This window comes from Armigeres subalbatus, chromosome 3 (assembly GCF_024139115.2).
Source record: "Armigeres subalbatus isolate Guangzhou_Male chromosome 3, GZ_Asu_2, whole genome shotgun sequence".
Classification (NCBI taxonomy): Eukaryota; Metazoa; Arthropoda; class Insecta; order Diptera; family Culicidae; genus Armigeres; species Armigeres subalbatus.
This window is the reverse complement of record NC_085141.1, coordinates 128429944-128444646: the sequence shown is the minus strand read 5'-3', so window position 1 is coordinate 128444646 and position 14703 is coordinate 128429944.

Here is a 14703-nt window from a genome sequence, read left to right as displayed (position 1 = left end):
AGAAAATATGGGTTCTTTGAAGCCTCTAACTATTAAGTCGAAAACAAAAACCCGAAAACGTGTGCACTTGTGAACCGGCCTGAAAAAAATCACTCGATGTTCGTTCAAAATCGGGCCAATCTTAAAAAACAGCACTTTTTCGATTTTTGTTTTAAATTTAAAAAATACTTGAGCGAATAAAAATTTTTGACGGGAAAGGTCAATTTTTGCTGATGAGTAGTTCCGTTTTTGTCATTATCATTCAAACACTTTTCAACAAGATTTATGAATTCGATCTGATTTAAAAAAAAATCTGATCAGAATTCTACTGGGGTTGCTTTTCTTTATATGGAAAGCAATTCGCAGTAATTATGAATGTATGGTTAAAATTGATTATTTTGATTTCTAAAGTGATCCAAAACTATTTATCAGATCACTCTACAGGTAAACTATCCAAGTTCAAAATCTGATAGATTACGCGTGACAGAGCTAGTGTTACCAAAATCAGCATTTTTGAGCTCATATTGTGCAATAATTTATATCGTATGATTACATACCTGATATACTATCAGAAAATCAAAAATCGTTGCTTGCCTTTGTGTAATTTGTTATGGATTGTGGCAAGGAAAAAGAAATTTTAGTTACTAGATAAAGATTGTCGCTTCGGTTCACTTTGTTCTGCTGTCCGGAACATGTTGGGTACCAAGCTGTCAAATCGTATGGATTTTCCTTCTTTGACATTTAGCTCCCCTATCCTCGCCAGCAAAAGATGTTCCGGACAGCGACGACAGCGACAATCTTTATCTAGTAACTAAAATATCTTTTGGCAAGAATGTTTTCGATAGTATTGTGCCTTGCAACAAAATGACAACTTTCGTGATCATTTTTCAAGGCTCTCAAAGATGTGAACAATTTCTCCGCGAATAAGGTTGATATAGCCATTTAAATGCGAGTGTTCGGAATATGAGTCATTTTCGGGACTTGAGTTCAAACGGTTTATATTTTTCAACGTCCGATTAAATGCCACCGAACCAAAGCACAGCACCCGGTGCGTTACCGCACGTATGCACAAGCAGCCGATGTCTTGATGCAGTGAAATAGTTATTTATTACAGATCGCGTAGCCTCTTGTTCTTCGAACACTACCCTCTCAAGTAACGAAGATAGCTCAGGGGTAATGTGATAGGCTTTCAATCAGAGGATTTATGTTCGGCTCTCGTGTTAGCTATCTTTTTTTTTCAAAACTCATATTTTCTAGGAGTGTGGTATAATATTACGCATTGCAAAAAAAGTTTTGAATACCTACTAGAAAACTCAAACAAAATTTTTGTATTTAACATTTTCCATGCTAATAATCAATGGAACCTAATGCTGTGTAATGTTTATATTTATATTCATGACATTTCTATAATTGAATCCATCTGATTATTTGGGATATTTGAAAGAATTCAGGTCTGAACTTTAGATGATGAAGGAGGTAGGAAAGGAAACATAAATGCATAAATTGGGAATCGATATGTACTCAACAGTTTTCTGTAATGATTGTTAGCAGAAACAAAATAGCTTTTGATTTACCTTGGTAGTAATCAAACTTGCCCACCGAGTTTCAATAGAGAGTAAACATAAGTGGAAAGTTATATTCGATTGCTTCAATGCACAAAGAAAAGATGTATTACTGAATAGAAAAGATATAATTTTCAATAAAATTAGAAGTTTGCGAGTTTATGGGGCAGCAGACGCTATATCCAAGGAATTAAGACTGGATTTCCCTCTGCGCGTTATTTCCGCGCAGGCATCCAAATTTTTCTTTTTTCTTTCGTTATACTCTTGAACCAGTTTCCCCAAATCTCATTTGCTCGGATCAACATTCAACCCAGCTGAGCTAAAAATAGAACATTGCCGCACGCAATGCGATGTGTGTTGGTGATGCTTCCTACGGAAATATTCATCCGACGGCAAGAGACTGAAGCGAATGCGCAGTGCCGTTCGTTCCCGCCGAAAGGTACTTGCATAGCGTCCTCACGCACACCAGCTGCGCTCCCATATGCCGATTGAACGAAAGAAAGATGCATATGCGTAAAAATAGAACAGAAGCACAGAAGCACGGCTTGCCGCTGATGCTACGATGGTAAAGCCGACCGATCCACAGTGGCGGAAACCCAGACAAAACCTAAAACAAATCGTTCTTTCGTGAAGCTGATATTATTTTAATTTTGCACATTTAGTCAAGGATAATTCCTCAATTTATTAATTGTAGTTGGTAAATTTAATTTTTGGTGACTTGGCTCAAGTTGATGCTGTAAAGTATCTCCTAAACATATATGTATGGGAAAATTAAATTTGACTAAATTTTTTATCGGGAAAGATTCGGAAAGAACTGATATCATGCATTGAAATATATATTTTGTCTACTTAACAGTGGTTAGTTTGGCGAATTGCGCCTTGCTGCACCAAAGCGGAAAATTTACTGTTTCAAGGTTAGAATTAAGACGCTACTGTGGCTGCAGATCCTAAGTCATGGGTTTCCGTAAGTCTTTGGATAGCATAGCATATGTCGGATAACTATTTAAATTTCAAAATGAATTCAGCGTTACAAGATTACTGTTGCTAAATTATAAGCGCAATCGTAGGTTTAGTCGAGCATTTGTATGGGGGACCACCACTGCGCGACGGCACATTCCTTCTTTTAGGCGAATTCGTACGGGAGAGCGTTGAACGTGTTGAACAAAGCACGATGCTTTTTGAAAATGCTACATGAGGATTATTTACAGGCTGTTATGTAGGGTATTTGTGCTTTTCTTTGCGCTTGATAGCAAAAAGACATGAGAAAAGTTATGTCAACGTTTAGCAGAGAAGAGGATTTTTAATTACTGAACGGATATCCTATCCTAAAAAGTTTACTGTTAGCAATTTGCATAGGGCACCCGTAACCTGAGGGTTTCTTATTGATATTTCACATTATTATACACAAATGTTTATTTAAGTTTGGATGTAATTATGTTATTATACCAATACAATTTTGCATTGATTTCCTCGCATCATAGTCTTTTATCTCCAATAAATGAACATCGTATCCAAGCGGTTTCAATAATTTATATATTAGAGCATAATTACTGGGTGCGAGTGTTTCGATCACCCTCGCTGCTCTGTCATTTTAGTTTAGTCACTCTTTTTCGCACCGGTCGCTATTTTCGGTTATCATTTTGGTGGCTGCATTCCGTACCGGTGACGTTTAATAGTTCGTCAAATAGCAGCGCTGTTATCGCGCTACCAAATTTGATCACCTGTCAGCTGCGCTACTGTTTTAGCAGCGCGTTTAGTAGCGACCGGTAAAGTGTCAAGTAATGATACTGCGCTGCCAAACGGCTTATACTCACCACGGCATCTTGTTCTAAGTTAATGTATTGAAACTGTATATTTTAATAACCAACGAGAAAAATTAATATTTTCTTTTCTCAATCCATTAATTCTTCCAGTATAGGAAACGGTACCCTAGCAGGATGAATTCTGTTGCTTATAGAGGCAATGAATATATGCCCAATTCGATGATTTATATTTGTACGTATCTTCTCACATGTTATGTGTATCGATGGTACAGTGGTGTAGTAACCGCTTCCCGTTTCAGAGGTCACGAGTTCGAATCCAGAGCAGAGCGTTTTGCTTTTTTTGTGCACGTTAAAACAGTTTTTTGGCCATAACTCCGAAACGCAAAGTTCGTTCGATCTAATTTCAAATAGGAACCAATGGGACTGTATTCCGCGTCGAATGCAACTTGTTGCGAGCAAATCGGATGATGCTAAATGCCCAAAAACGTGTCTCACATTTTTGTACACATACACACACACACACACACACACACACACACACACACACACACACACACACACACACACACACACACACACACACACACACACACATACATACACACATACAGACATCACCTCAATTCGTCGAGCTGAGTCGATTGGTATATAACACTATGGGTCTCCGAGCCTTCTATAAAAAGTTCGGTTTTGGAGCAGTTCTATAGCCTTTCCGTATACTTAAGTAGTATAAGAGACAGGCAAAAACCACATTAAGAATGCAGATAATATTGATTGAACTCGACTTGACCTTCTGGAATAAAACCAGGATCAAACTCAGGGGCCACAATAAAAGAACAGGATTTATTGATACGATTTGATTAATCAAAATCTGAAAACTGTATTGTAGATTCATTTTAAACAATATTTTTAAATCAGGTGCTCTATCGTATTACTCGCAGAAATTAACAAAACTGAGTTGCTAATTCAAGATTGAACCGACGAAACCCAAAACAAGGAAACTTTCTGTGCGCCGTAGGTCAGAAACTACATTCTACCTGAAGATGATGCGGATCGGGGAGGCAAACTAGAGGCTTATTAGCTGAATGTCTTCGCGATTAAATTGGTGAAACGTGCCAAGAGTTCAACAGCTGATCATACCCTAAACAGCGCCGGGCCGCTGATTCCAATGCATTTCATTGCGACACGTGGTAAGGGACAGCAGTATTCCTTTAAGAGGACCAAAGAATCTGTGCTGGAAACAATTCAGGGAGTACTAGTAATGTAGGGACCAAAAATCAGCTAAGTCATTCCCAACGATTCAACAACCATAACACAAAAATGGGGGAGACAGTCTCCAGGGGACGAGCTCCCTTGGGGGCCGCTCCAAAACGCGGAGGGTTACTACCCCGAACAAGGGTAGCGGGGCTGGGAAACTGAACCCCGGCCAGGTACCTCCAATACCGGGGGAGGAAGGACCTGGAAAGGTCCGTTCACCCAGGAAAGTCGGTGGTAAGGGGATACGGCAGGCTGAGAGTTCTCAGCCGCCCCCGACCAGGTAAATAGAGGGGGGTGACGCCTCCTGGACCCTGGTCAAGAACATTCGCGTCTGCAGCTTGCGATGCTGTTGGCAATGATTTGATTCCGTTGAGTATCTTGAAATCATCTTTATGCGTCACTCTACCGTACATCACCGATATTTTCAATTGCTGTATCACCACTTCCGAGTTTCCAATGGACTGGAAAATTGCAAAGATTATCCCAATAGGTAAAATTGATAATCCTGTATTTGAGAATGACTATCGTCCGATAAGCATTCTATGTGCTCTCTCTAAAGTGTTCGAGTCGCTTATCTCAAATCAATTAAGTCTTTATCTTACACAAAAACAGTTATTGTGCCCCTTTCAATCTGGTTACCGTAAAGCGTGTAGTACTGTTACTGCATTAACAAAAATTGAAAATGACATAAGAGAAGCTCTTGACAATAAAATGATTACGGTCATGGTTCTATTAGATTTTAGTAAAGCTTTCGACTCAATTGATCATCGTCTCCTATGTCGAAAATTAAAACAAAATTTCATGCTAGATACATTCTCTGTAAACTTGATAAGGTCTTACTTATCAAATCGATACCAATACGTTGATTACGGTAACATTCAATCTGACAAAATCTCTGTATCAAGTGGTGTCCCTCAAGGATCTATTCTTGGTCCATTACTATTCTCTATGTTTATTAATGACTTACCACTAGGCATATCATTCTGCCAATTTCATTTGTATGCTGACGATTGCCAGTTATACATATCTGGAGTTCCAGAACGTATCAACGAACTAGTAAATCTGATCAATACTGACATCCGTAATATACTTGAGTGGTGTTGCTGCAACGGTTTAATGTTAAATTAGAAGAAAACTCAATCTATTATCTTCCGCACTAAACGTACTAATCTAACAGTAACTCCATTGGTAGTAGTTGGAAATGATTCCATTAATTACACCGATGTAGTAAAAAAATTGGGACTTCTAATGGATTGTAATTTGAATTGGAATTCTTTTCGTCATCGTGCAGTTAAATATTGGAACGAATTGCCAGTTATTTGCAGGAATGAAAGAAATTCAACTGCTTTCAAGAACAAGATCAAGATTCACTTTAATCGGTATTGAAATGTACAATGGTGTTGATCAAAAGACGTTGCTATCAATATATAGCCACATATACATTGAAAATCGTTAGAAGATTACTTATGTAGTTATGAATTATTATTGTTAAATAAATAAATAAATAAAAATAAAAAAAGAGGAAACCGAAGACGTCAAGGACCGAAAAGAAGGCCCAGGCAAATAAGGGTAGCAAGAAGTCTAGGGTAGGCGCCAATCGCTCCAGGGGCGATGTCCTAGTCATTAAGAAGGACGAGGCTAAGAACACGGACGTTTTGAAGGCGATGAGGAGTGGCGTCATGCTCGGTGAACTCGGCGCCGACGTACGTCGAATAAGACGTACCCGGATGGGCGAGATGATCCTCTAGCTAAAGTGGGGCGTCTCGCAAAAGGGCGCCGCCTACAAGAAGTTGTCGGAGGAAGTCCTAGGCGAGACGGTCAAGGTGAGGGCACTCACGACGGAGGTGAATCTAAGGGTTAAAGACCTGGACGAGATCACCGAAGTCGAAGAGCTCGTCACGGCACTGCGGCGACAGTATGAAGTGGAGATGCCCACCGCAGCCGTTCGGCTACAGAAAGGTCCGGCAGGGACGCAGGTAGCATTGGTTCGGCTATCTGCAGAGGACGCCTCCAAGGTAGTCAAGTTAGGGAGCGTTAAGGTGGGATGGTCGGTATGCCCTGTGGGGATATACGAGCAACCCGAAGTTTGCTTCAAGTGCCTGGAACCGGGGCACAAGCAATGGGACTGCAAAGGCCCTGACAGAAGCAATCTCTGCCGACGCTGCAGATTGGAGAGACATAAGGCACAATGCTGCACGAACCCTCCCAATTGTTTGATTTGTTCCAGCAAAGCTGTGAACAGCAAGCATCCCATGGGGGGTTCGAAGTGCCCGGCGTTTAAGCGTGCTGCAAAATCACAGTGCAGGTAACGCAGCTGGCTTGCTCGGCCTCGCCGGGGTCCGGTGTGCGCAGGTTTAGAGGAAACGGCGGAACACGTGTTGTTCGTGTGCCCACGTTTTCGCGCAATGCGTGACCACATGCTTGCCACATGTGGTCTGGACACTACCCCGGACAACCTAGTTCGGAGGATGTGTAAAGATGAAGTTGGCTGGAACGCCGTTTTATCGGATATCATCCAAATCGTCTCGGAGCTACATAGAGGTGGTCCAAGGGATCGGAGTCGGCTTCATGGGTCATACCGGTGGTCATGCCCTGTGGTCGAACTCGATATTGTGGTCGAACTCGAACCCTGTGGTCGAACTCGATTTATCAAACAAGTGGCCGTGCAAAGAACAACATGGTATCGTCGCTTTCGCGGCGTCGGTCAACCGGGCGGGTTCCGAGCCAGAGGACGGAAAGGGGTCCTCGTCAAGGCTGGGGCAGGCGTAGGCACCGCGTCGGCATGTCCCTCTGTGTGTTGGCGAATAGGCCCTATCGCAGAGAGGTCAATTTGGGGTCATTCTTGATACCAGTTGTGCAGAGGGAAGCAGGCGCGAAGTCGACCCTTCCCACCTTCCCACTTATTTGGGTGCTCACTCTAGCACACCCTGCCACTCCTTCTGACACACGCTATGACACACCATGTGGAACTTACTTGAGTTCTCACTTCTGACATGTCATGCGAGGCTGACTTGGATGCTTACCCTACTTTTATCTGCCAAGCCTTGAGGTGTCGATAGCGATAGGTACCAATAGTTATACGCTATGACACTCTTACCTCGGCATGTGCAAACCTCTCAATCACTTCCCCGTGCTTACTTGTTTTAACCTTAACCTGTTTTCGCTCTAACTCCAATCAAAAATTAGTCACGCTTGTCGACTGCTGCTCGGCGCACCTGATTCTTTGCAAGCTGCAGGCAGTCTTAGTGGTTGCAGTCGAAACTGAGTTCCAGATAAGGGTATCCGGGGTTGTGTCCCGATCGCAAACGTCTAGCATAATTCTTCTTTCGCCGTCGAAACGAGGACATATGAAAAGTATGTGCTCTGCAGTATTATCAACACCTGGGCAGTCAGGGCAGACGGGGCTCTCCGCGTGCCCAAACCTGAGGAGGCACTGCCGGAAGCAGTCATTGCCTAACAGGAATTGTGTCATATGGAAGTGAACTTCACCATGGGATCTCCTCACCCAGCATGATATATTAGGTATCAGCCGGTGGGTCCACATACTTTTAGAAGAGTTATCCCAATCGTGCTGCCATCTGGCAACCGAAGTCACCCGTTCGCGGGCTCTTCAGATGCCACGTAGCTCGAAACACTCCTCGTCTTCCCGGATGACCAGTCCGACTGGCATCATGCTCGCAATCACGCAGGATGCATCGTGTGATATCGAGTGGTAGGCATATATCACACTGAGACACATTAAGCGGTACTTGCTCTCCAGCTTCCGCAGGTAACTGGTTACCCCCAGAGCTCTCGCCCAGGACGGGCCACTGTACCTAAGAATAGATACGGCCACGCCTGCCAGTAGCCTACGTCTACTGGCACACGCATTGGAACTGTTGGACATCCTCGATAATGCCGCAACAGCAGTCGAAGCCCTCTTGCACGCATAGTCGACATGGCTGGCGAAGCTCAGCTTGTCGTCTATTACGACCCCAAGGAGCTCACATGAATCACTGCATGTTAAACCGACTTGCGGTTGTTGACGATAACCACCTCCGTCTTATGTTGAGCGAGCTCCAGGCTTCTAGCGCTCATCTAATCCGCCATCATGCTGATCGCGTGTGCTGTGGTCAGTTCTAATTCGGAGGTTGATCGCAGACTTCCAAGGTTACGTCATCGATGATCTTAAAACCACGATTCTGGGAATAGCTTTAAAAAATCCGGTACAGGCCCATCGCAGGCAAAGCCGGTGTAAGCGCGATGTGCTCCCAGCTTGTGCTGTTGAATGCGTTCTTCACATCAAGTGTCACTAACGCACAGTATCAAATACCTTGCCTTTTCTGTTGGATCGCTATCTCGGCGGTCTTTACCACCGAGTTAATAGCGTCCAACTCACTTCTATAAAAATATTGTAAGCACACTATCGCCACCTATTTTTAAATTTCAAAATTACTTTTCCCACCACATGACAGTCCATTCCCTGAAGACGATATTTGCTTCTCTTTGCAAATTCCAAATTTGTTCGATAAGAATATTTACAACGTACAATATTTCATAAATCGGAGTATCTTGGGCAGCGGCCTAATTCCAAACTTATCAATGTATCATATCAAAGCCCAAAGATTTTTCAATCGAATTGCACCTAGCGGACATATCTCGGAGAGTTTTACCAAACTACCAAAAATTACGAGAATCGGTTGAAAAATAAAAAAAGGCTGCCTTTCAAAGTAGCCTGTGGTCATATTGACCCCAGAGCACAGACAAAAGGTTAACTGCTCAAAGTAGGAGGGAGCAAAGCAATGAACAATAGAATAGATAGATATCGTGAGCAAGCGACAAGTGTGAAGCGAACAGAATTTGAATCTTTTTTAGCAGACAGCCTATTGTAAGAACAGCATTTATAAATCGCGGTTATTCTGCATAACGTTCATCCAGGAGCTGCTTGGGTGGTAGCCTCAGTAGTAGACTCAGCCTGTCTTGGTGAGAGTGAAGTTCATCTCCCAGACAGAGTTACAGAATTATTCGTTGCTGTTTAATACTTTTCTTTACATGCAATTTTCTTTGAATTAACTCTCTGGTATAAAATGCTGGTTCTGAAAAGGTTCGATTTATTTTGAGTAAAGCATTTTGATCAACAAGAGTCGCCAAATGAAATTCTGAATTCGCTGCTTTCGCCGACGATGGCCATCGATAATTTTCCAATGGGTTGGAAATCAAACCCATGATCATCCGCTTGGACCCCCTTTTGGGGGACTTAGAACATCTGGTTTGGACATATCTAAATCGAAAATCATATACATGTAGGGACAAAAAATTGGTAACGTTTTGTCGATAACATTTTGGAAAACGACCCAAAACGTATGATGACAAAAATGTATGAATCTTCCAATCGGAATCATCAGCAAATTTCAATCCGAGCTTTATCATCACAAGCAAACACACTTCACCGGAACATGTTCATCATTACAAACCAAAACCCCAGCAGCGAATATAGCATCCATTGGAACATACAACGGACGAACCATTCGTTCTCGGCGAACAAATGTAAAACTCCAATCCGCCTCATTTCCATGTGGGTGCGGTTGGCTTTTAGGGGAGAATGGTCCAAAATGCACCCCTGGGGCAAAATGGCCTCACTCATAAAATCACTCATACAATCTGTTGTAGTACATTTATGAACGAATATTACCATTACAATTCATAATTAGTTATCCATCATTGAGCAAAAATAGCAAAATTCCTTCATATTTACTCAAATTTAACGATTTGCTATTTTTCCACCACATCCGTAAGATTGTAGTTCAACCCATTAAGAAAAAACAAACAACCATGCGTTCACCATCATTTTACATGCAATTGAGTCATTTTAGACCACCATTCGGGCGTTTTGCCCCACGCCTATTTTTAAAACATTTTTTAAATGCGTTAGAAAGTCATGAAAACCTTATTTTTTTGAATAGGAGATCATTGTGGAATGTAGCTGGGTTTGTAAATTTTGCACCTATACGTTGAAATGGTTTGATATTTTTGTTTATATGGGCGAAAACATCGAAAAAGCTTAAGGGGTGCATTTTGGACCGTTCTCCCCTAATTGTCGTCCCTCCCGTCAATTTGTCTACGGTTGCCCGCACAAATAGCCTCGAACAACGTAAACGGTATATGCAGCTCCGATTGAAATTCAAGTTAGCGCTCCGGATTGGGAAGCTGTCGCAGATGAATTCTCAATATCGAAAACTGTTGGTACAAATTAACAGCGATTGCACAGCGTTCCTATCCGACATGGATCGACAACATGGTCCTCCTGGTTGACATATCGGATGCATTTCCTTCCCCGGGCCCCATTCTGGGTTGATCCGAATGGGAACAGGACCACTCGAAATTACGGCCACGCTACACGGGCGGTGTGGAATCGAACGGAAATTAACAATTGCTCGCGCGGGTAGTCATTATTCGATTTGACGGCTGTGTGAAATGAATAAACGCCCACTTTAGATTGGAAGAACACAGCTTTTGCCGATTGGAATCGGAAGTCATGTTTGACATCGCGCATGCAACATGGTTCGTATGGATTGTATAGGTCTTCTGATATTAATTTAGAATGCGGTCCAAAATAACATAACGCGTTTGATGTGTTGAAGCTATTAACGAAGATTATATAATAGTCCAAGTTTCTTAAAGAATAAATAATTCAAAGCCCATTGAAAAAAGGGTAACAGAACTCTTTTTTTCAAATCCATTATAAGAATCCGCTGGGATTTCCTCCATATACCGATATATTTATATCTCTTCAGAACAGCTTGAAATTATGTCAAGTGAAACACGTCCTGGTCGTTATGGAATTCAATAATTTATATGAAAAGTATAATTTGTTTATTAACAGCCAAAATACATTTGAAAACTCTGAAGTACGAATATCAATTTATTTTGGCTTTTTCATTCAGGCTGCTTCCTCGAATGGTAAGAATCAACTAAACTCACAGGAATTCGTAAGCCATGTCCAGTGAGCAAACTCCACCGACTAACGGACAGTTCTTAAGTAAAAGGGATATATTATTCACTTCTGTGTTTCACAATCGAAAGCAAAAAATAATGTTGATCCTATTCGAAATCTATGAATGTCTTCTAGATGCAGTCTTAATTATAGCTCAAACCGCTAGAACATGAACTTCCTTCACTACTGTTTGCTCAGGAAAGGACCGAGGGTTTGGTCACATGTGTGACCGAAAATGGAAGTGCGAAGCATAAATCAAAACACAATATCTTTATTCAACCCTTTCATTTACATTCCACAGTTGGCGTTCGGCCAGTCATATTGTGCTTCGTCCATGTTGGCATCTGAACTGTGCCTGTGCCATGCATGGCGTTATGGAAGGACGTGATCTCTCCACCCACTAATTTAGAAAGGACAGCAGCGGTCGTGGTCCCAGTTCAGCCCGACCGCCAACACTGAGAATTGCTAACGGACGAGTTCAGTTCAGCTATCGAGCCACCCTTGCCTCATTTGATAATCCGGAACCAGCCAGAGTAAAACTACAAAAACACAAAAGCCAGAATAGGCAGAACCCTTATTCCAGACAGCAGCCAGAGCGGTCGTCCGCCAGGGGAGCGGTCGGAGATCGAAATGGGGAAATATTTATGAATCTCATCTAGATTTCTCCGGCCAGAACGGCCCACACACGCTCACCGATGGGACCGGACTGGGCTACGGAGTTCGAAGTCCGGATGTGAACAAAAGGAAAGAAAACTCGTATCTCAAACTGCTCATCCGGTGTGGGGCGAGAAGTTAGGCTTGGCATGTGGAACTTGGCGCTTTCAGCTAAGGTTTGCGCTAGACCATTGCAGGATTTTGCACCGAATTCCAACAGCAAACTCAAATTCCACAAACACAATGGGTGTATACGAAAACAAAGGGAACGGACCTTCCTCTATGCTTACCGCAACAGCCATATTTCTCAACATCACGCGAAAGGGGGTATCACGTTGTGTTTCGCGACGCACTTGAAGAGCTGATGTCTTCCCGAATAAAAAGTACAATAACAAAACAATAACTTATTTGTTACAATACGAGAGAATACATTAAAATAACAATTAAAAGTATAGCGAATTTTGCAATTCAAATACAATACAATTTATTGTGAAACACCATGAAATTTATTGTTAGTGAGACTTTTACTATAGAAATATAGGGTTGTTAGTTACCGTAACAGTAGGCAAATCATCACCTGTCATAAGACGAGTTTAAACAATCCCATTGAATTCCACCACTTAATTGTATCCTGACAGATACGTATTTCGACCTCAACAGTAAGGCCGTCTTCAGTGTCTTGTACTTGACTCAGTGTCTTGTACTTGAGTCGAGTCAAGTACAAGACACTGAAGACGGCCTTACTGTTGAGGTCGAAATACGTATCTGTCAGGATACAATTAAGTGGTGGAATTCAATGGGATTGTTTAAACTCGTCTTATGACAGGTGAAAACATTCCACTAAAAAGCTCAAAATAATTTTCTTATCATAGGCAAATCATGTTTTTTTTTTCATACATTTGGAAACACAAAACAACAATTTCTATTGTTTTTGCATTGTTTAATTTGTTTTATCTAAACCAGCGTTTCTCAACCTGGGGTACATGTACCCCTGGGGGTACCTTTGCTGGTCTCTGGGGTTAGTGCCATAAATGCATAATCGCGGATGTAGGATATGATTGCAAAAAATACTAATTTGAGGGACTTTTATTCCTTAAATAGACGTCATTATATTTGACCATGAAATTCCAAACGACTAGTGCTATTCAGTCTATATTGTTCTTATAACGGTCCTACCATATTGAATATATTTTGTATATTTTTTGATGATCACGTTTGTTGTCCTGAACAAAGAGCCCAATCACTGTTCGAAATTCATTATTTCCACTTCGTTATTGGCAAGTGTTAGCTTTGTTGAGTAAAGTTTAGGACAGATTCTCTAACATGTACCACGCTCTCATGGGTAACAGGAAAGGGATTTACCTATGGGGCTTCTTGTGACAAATCGTCAATTTGGACAGCTTCTGAAGAGGAGCGCATCGCCAATATTTTTTATGGGTTTTAAAAAAGTCCATAGCCCTGGAATCCATAAAGGTGGTGCATCTATACACTAGTTACGTAAGGGCTTAAGGGGAGTGGGTCTACTATTCTCTTACGCTTTATATAAACAAGGCGAACAAACCCAAAAAGTCCCTTACATAATTATTGTATCGCGCCACAGAAACACGGGAGTAAAAACTAACTAGGATTACTGCTCCTGGACTTCATCTCATAGCTCCGATGTTCATCCCATGAAAAACAAAGCAATGAAAAAAAAATTTAATTTGTTTATTTTTGTGATTTTTTGACGTTGGACAACGTCTTACCCGAAGGTACTGGGTGTCAAATTAGAATCCAAAATTGGGGACCATCACGAAATCATGTAAGATTTTAAACGATAATAACGCCTTTATCTTTCGATGGATTTTGGAGATTCACACATCAATCGACTCAAAAACTCTCCAGCAATTTATTAGTTTTGTTGACACTCAATATTATTTGCGATAAACTGTTGAAAATTTAAACTCTTGTCATACCCAGTAAAATTTTCTGAATCAATCTTGTTCATGCATTCCCAACACAGGCATCAGATAGCTGTAGGTTGCGGGGCTTTTGGTCAACCGCAAGATTTTATTTGTGTATAAAATAAGCAGTGTCTGCCGCGTGCGAGTCATCAAAAATCATCTGGAGACAGCAACACGTACGGACGTGTTTTTTGCTCGCGCATTTTTTCGAAGTGTTTTTTCTCGTTCGTTCGCTGTTTACGTTTTCGCTTCGTCGCGTTGGCGTTGTTTTCTCCCGGACCCGCCATGGGAAACTCGGTGGCCGATTCGGTCGCTGGAAAAGTGCCTAAGCGCACTGCTCTTGGAGGCGCGGGTAACCCCTCCAAGCAGCTTTTGCAGAGCAACGTGTTCTCTCCGTTGCCACTTGATGACGCCGGCAATCCGCCGAAAAAGAGGAAGAAGCAGCAATCGCAACACCCGCAGGAGCAACCGGAGCAGAAGGAAAAGTGCCCGCCCGTGTTTGTCAAGGGCGATCCACCGGATTTGCGCCCAAAATTCGCCAGCTGATCGCTAAAGGGCTGAAATGTACTTTT